Raw genomic sequence first — 6000 nt, 5'->3', positions numbered from 1 at the left:
ATGTCCTACCTAGCTAGGACACATGTTCACTTTGTCGTCAGGTCTGCAGTATCCTGCACTGCACGGACCGCAGATCCCCGCCTTATTGGGTAGGCAGCATCCTAGCCTGCCAGGCTTAGAGTCCCCTGCCATGCTAGGCCCTAAGTTATCTGGTCCGTTTGCAGTCTCCTGCCCTGTTTGGATTGCCTCTGCCTTCGTTGGTTGGCAGTTGCCTATTCCGCCAGGTTTAGAGCCTCCTGCCTTACTAGGCCCCCTTTATAGACCCACATTAGAGACTGTGTCATTTAGGTTAGAGGCCTTTTTGTGGAAGTTAATATTTCCATAAGAAATATTGGGGTGTCTGAAAAAAAAAAACTGTCCTACTCCCCTCCTCTCGACCTAACTTCCCCTCATAGTCCCTTTAGTTGCCCTGCCATTCCCAACCAATCAGAGTGCTTGGAAATGCATATCTGGACTAGAGGTTGACCGATCATGTTTTTTCAACGCCGATACCGATTATTGGAGGACCAAAAAAGCCGATATCGATTAATCGTCCGATTAAAAAAAAAATATATATATTTGTAATAATGACAATTACAACAATACTGAATGAACACTTATTTTAACTTAATATAATACATCAATAAAATCAATTTAGCCTCAAGTAGATAATGAAACATGTTCAATTTGGGTTAAATAATACAAAAACAAAGTGTTGGAGAAGAAAGTAAAAGTGCAATATGTGCTATTAAAGAAAGCTAACGTTTCAGTTCCTTGCTCAGAACATGAGAACATATGAAAGCTGGTGGTTCCTTTTAACATGAGTCTTCAATATTCCCAGGTAATAAGTTTTAGGTTGTAGTTATTATAGGAATTATAGGACTATTTCTCTCTCTATACCATTTGTATTTCATATACCTTTGACTATTGCCAGTGTAACAGTATTGCCTCCGTCCCTCTCCTCCCTCCTCCCTGGGCTCGAACCAGCAACAGGGAGATTCCAAGAGGGAGATTCCAAGATATGACAAGTGTGCAGGAGGGCATGGGACAAAGGAATGTGCAGTTTTGTGTCAATTGTGGAGTTGCCCAAGTTGCTGGGGATCAGAAGTGCTCGGTGCGAGAGAGACAGGTTGAGGTTGCCAGGGTCAGAATAGAACAGCAGGTGTGGTATGCTGAGGCAGTGAAGAGACAATGCGTTTTCACTTATCCCACAACTACTACTGCACTGATCACAGTCAAACAGAAAAGGCTGATGCTTGGAATTCATTTTTATTGTGAAGTTATGGGGCCGGGACTAGTACTGGGACGGTAACCGGGAACTGGTGTTGGTGCAGGTGTTGGATTGGATCTGGGACTGTAGAGGGGAGAAATTACAACCTGAGGAGCAAGCAGGCACACAAGGGAGTCCAAGACCGTAAGATTAGGGCTGGCATCTTCCTGTGGCCTGCTCACTCTGGGTGAAGGTTCGATCTTTGGTCCCTTTGGTTCCACCGCACCTCGAGTGGTGGTCGGGTGCTGGGGTTAGTGCTGGGACTGGTGTTGGATCTGCAGAGGGGAGGAAGGACAACCCAAGGAGCAAGCAGGCACACAAGCAAGCCCTAGACCCAGAGGTTGGTGGTGGCACTCCCCTGTGTCGGGGAGATGGGTCAAAGAATGGAGGAGGTGTAGCGCTGCTTGATCAGTCCTTTATCCACTCTAATCTGCATGATGACAGACACGTTTCTGTTACTTAATAGCTTAATGGTCCATGTTATAACTATCTTAAAACAATTCTATGTGTATGGGTAGTACATCTCATAGAGAAAACACTTTTATATTACTGTATCTCAGCCTATTAAAAAAATAGCAAGGTCTACACTCTTGAAATAAAGGTGAAAAATATTTATTCCAATTCATAGATTCTTCCATTCTTTTTCAACTCTTTTCCAAGAATGCCAACCTTCCTAAGAATATTACCAGTGTGCAGCTTTCCTTTCATTTACTATTTACATATAATTTCCAAGTATCAGGATTGGGCACAGCAACCATCTACTGTTATGAAAGTCTGATTTAAGGAAACTGATGTTACCTCCTCCAACAGCTCATGCAGCCTAAATATTTCTCCTTAATCTCCCTCATGTTTCCTCGCTCAGTACTCCATGTCGCTCTAGCCAATCTCCAATGGGCAAGCTCAAGATCATGGATGAGTCCCGCATGAGTAGTTCAACCTGGGTCCCCTTCTCATTGGGCCTCTTATTTTTCCTCTTCTTTGGGGTTGAATCTGTGTTTTCCATGCCCTGCCTACGCACCTTTGGGGCATGAAGGAAATTTAGAATAGAACATGTTATATTTGATTTTACTCATTGGATTATTATGTGCATTACATTGTTATATAAGTGGTTCCCGACCTTTTTAATGTCCCGTACCCCTTCAAACATTCAACTTCCAGCTGCGCACTCTCAAATGTTGTATTTTGCCATTTTTTCCCATGTTTTTTTTATTTCACCTTTATTTAATTAACAGGTAGGCTAGTTGAGAACACCTTTATTTAATTAACAGGTAGGCTAGTTGAGAACAAGTCCTCATTTACAACTGCGACCTGGCCGAGATAAAGCAAAGCAACACAAACAACAACCATACAGTCAGTAACACAATAGAGACAAAAATAGTCCATATACAGCGTCTGCAAATGAGGTAAGGGAGGTAAAGCAATAAATAGGACATAGTGGCAAAGTAATCACAATTTAGCAATTAAACATTGGAGTGATAGATGTGCAGAAGATGAATGTGCAAGTAGAGATACTGGGGTGCAAAGGAGCAAAAATATAAATAACAGTATAGGAATGAGGTAGTTGGATGGGCTATGTACAGATGGGCTATGTACAGGTGCAGTGATCTGTGAGCTGCTCAGACAGCTGGTGCTTAAAAGTTAGCAAGGGAGATATGAGTCTCCAGCTTCAGTGTTTTTTGCAATTCGTTCCAGTCATTGGCAGCAGAGAAGGAAAGGCGGCCAAAGGAGTAATTGGCTTTGGGTGTGACCAGTGAAATATACCTGCTGGAGCGCATACAGGTGGCTGCTGCTATGGTGACCAGTGAGCTGAGATAAGGCGGGGCTTTACCTAGCAAAGACTTATAGATGACCTGGAGCCAGCGGGTTTGGCGACGAATATGAAGCGAAGGCCAGCCAACGAGAGCATACAGGTTGCAGTGGTGAGTAGTATATGGGGCTTTGGTGACAAAACGGATGGCACTGTGATAGACTGCTTCCAATTTGCTGAGTATAGTGTTGGAGGCTATTTTGTAAATGACATCACTGAAGTCGAGGATCGGCAGGATAGTCAGTTTTACGAGGGTATGTTTGACAGCATGAGATTTAATTTTGGAATGGAGATGCTTAATGTGATTCTGGAAGGAGAGTTTAGTCTAACCAGACACCTAGTTATTTGTCCACATATTCTGTCCAGAGTGGTGATGCTGGATGGGCAGGTAGGTGCGGGCAGCGATTGGTTGAAGAGCATGCATTTAGTTTTACTGGCATTTAAGAGCAGTTGGAGGCCACGGAAGGAGAGTTGCATGGCATTGAAGCTCGTCTGGAGTTTAGTTAACACAGTGTCCAAAGAAGGGCCAGAAGTATACAGAATGGTGTCGTCTGCGTAGAGGTGGATCAGAGAATCACCAGCAGCAAGAGCGACATCATTGATGTACACAGAGAAAAGAGTCGGTCCAAGAATTGAACCCTGTAGCACCCCCATAGAGACTGCCAGAGGTCCGGACAACAGGCCCTCCGATTTGACACACTGAACTCTATCTGAGAAGTAGTTGGTGAACAAGGGGAGGCAGTCATTTGAGAAACCAAGGCTGTTGAGTTTGCTGATAAGAATGTGGTGATTGACAGAGTCGAAAGCCTTGGTCAGGTCAATGAATACAGCTGCACAGTATTGTCTCTTATCGATGGCAGTTATGATATCGTTTAGGACCTTGAGCGTGGCTGAGGTGCACCCCATGACCAACTCGGAAAACAGGTTGCATAGCGGAGAAGGTACGGTGGGATTCAAAATGGTCGGTGATCTGTTTGTTAACTTGGCTTTGAAGAATTTAGAAAGGCAGGGTAGGATAGATATAGGTCTGTAGCAGTTTGGGTCTAGAGTGTTTGGGTCTAGAGCTTTCCTATCCAGATTTTGGTCCAGATTTTGCAGCTCTTTCAGAACATCAGCTATCTGGATTTGGGTGAAGGAGAAATGGGGGAGATTTGGGCAAGTGGCTGTGGGGGGTGCAGGGCTGTTGACCAGGGTAGGGGTGGCCAGGTGGAAAGCATGGCCAGCCGTAGAAAAATGCTTATTGAAATGCTCAATTATAGTGGATTTAGTGGTGGTGACAGTGTTTCCTAGCCTCATTGCAGTGGGCAGCTGGGAGGAGGTGCTTCATGGAAAATGAAAATGTTATAGTTAGGGATGGACATTTCTGTGGTTTTGGTGGCCTTCCTAAGCCAGGAGTCAGACACAGCTTGGACAACTGGGTTGGTAGAGTTTGCTAAAGCACTGAATAAAACAAACTTGGGGAGGAGGCTTCTAATGTTAACATGCATGAAACCAAGGCTTTTACAGTTACAGAAGTCAACAAATGAGAAGGCCTGGGGAATGGGAGTGGAGCTAGGTACTGCAGGCTCTGGATTAACCTCTACATCACCAGAGGAGCAGAAGAGGAGTAGGATAAGGGTACAGTTAAAGGCTATAAGAACTGGTTGTCTACTACGTTTGGAACAGATAATAAAAGTAGCAGGTTTCTGGGCGAGGTAGAATAGATTCAATACATAATGTACAGTCGTGGACAAAAAAAAAATGACACATATTAATTTTCACAAAGTCTGCTGCCTCAGTTTGTATGATGGCAATTTGCATATACTCCAGAATGTTATGAAGAGTGATTAGATGAATTTCAATTAATTGCAAAGTCCATTTTGGCCATGCGAATGAACTGAATCCCCCAAAAACATTTCCACTGCATTTCAGCCCTGCCACAAAAAGACCAGCTGATATCATGTCAGTGATTCTCTCGTTAACCTCTACTAACTCCCCATCCCGCATCCATGAGTGTAATCATCGCCTGACACTAATTTGCATCGGTCATAAATATCCCTAGAAATATTCCTAACCATGAAAATCACCAAAGAAATATATTAGCCTTTTGTTAATCACCCTGTCATCTCAGATTTTCAAAATATGCTTTACAGCCAAAGCTAGACAAGCATTTGTGTAAGTTTATCATAGCCTATCATAGCATTATGCCCTGCTAGCAGCAGGCAACATTTTCACGAAAATAGAAAAGCAATCAAATTAAATCATTTACCTTTGAAGAACTTCGGATGTTTTCACTCACGAGACTCCCAGTTAGATAGCAAATGTTCCTTTTTTCCCAAAATATTATTTTTGTAGGCGAAATAGCTCCGTTTGTTCTTCACGTTTGGCTGAGAAATCGACCGGAAAATGCGGTCACTACAACGCCAAACTTTTATCCAAATTAGCTCCATAATATCGACAGAAACATGGCAAACGTTGTTTAGAATCCATCCTCAATGTGTTTTTCACATATCTATTCGATAATATATCCACCGGGACAATTGGTCTCTCATTAGAAGCGATTGGAATAATGGCTACCTCTGTGCTTTACGCAATATTTTCTGCGGGATCCATCATGTGACCACTTGCTCAATGTAGTCCCTTACGGCTATTCTTCAACATAAATGCGTAAAAATACGTCACAATGCTGTAGACACCTTGGGGAGTACGTAGAAAGCGTAAGCTCTTTCGTAGCCCATTCACAGCCATATAAGGAGTCATTGGCCTGCAGCGCTTTCAAAATATGGGGCACTTCCTGATTGGATTTTTATCTGGGTTTCGCCTGTAACATCAGTTCTGTTGCACTCACAGACAATATCTTTGCAGTTTTGGAAACGTTGTTTTCTTTCCAAAGCTGTCAATTATATGCATAGTCGAGCATCTTGTCGTGACAAAATATCCCGTTTAAAATGGGAACGTTTTTTAT

The sequence above is a fragment of the Oncorhynchus keta genome, chromosome 6 (assembly GCF_023373465.1).
Source record: "Oncorhynchus keta strain PuntledgeMale-10-30-2019 chromosome 6, Oket_V2, whole genome shotgun sequence".
Lineage (NCBI taxonomy): Eukaryota > Metazoa > Chordata > Actinopteri > Salmoniformes > Salmonidae > Oncorhynchus > Oncorhynchus keta.
This window is presented reverse-complemented; position numbering follows the sequence as displayed.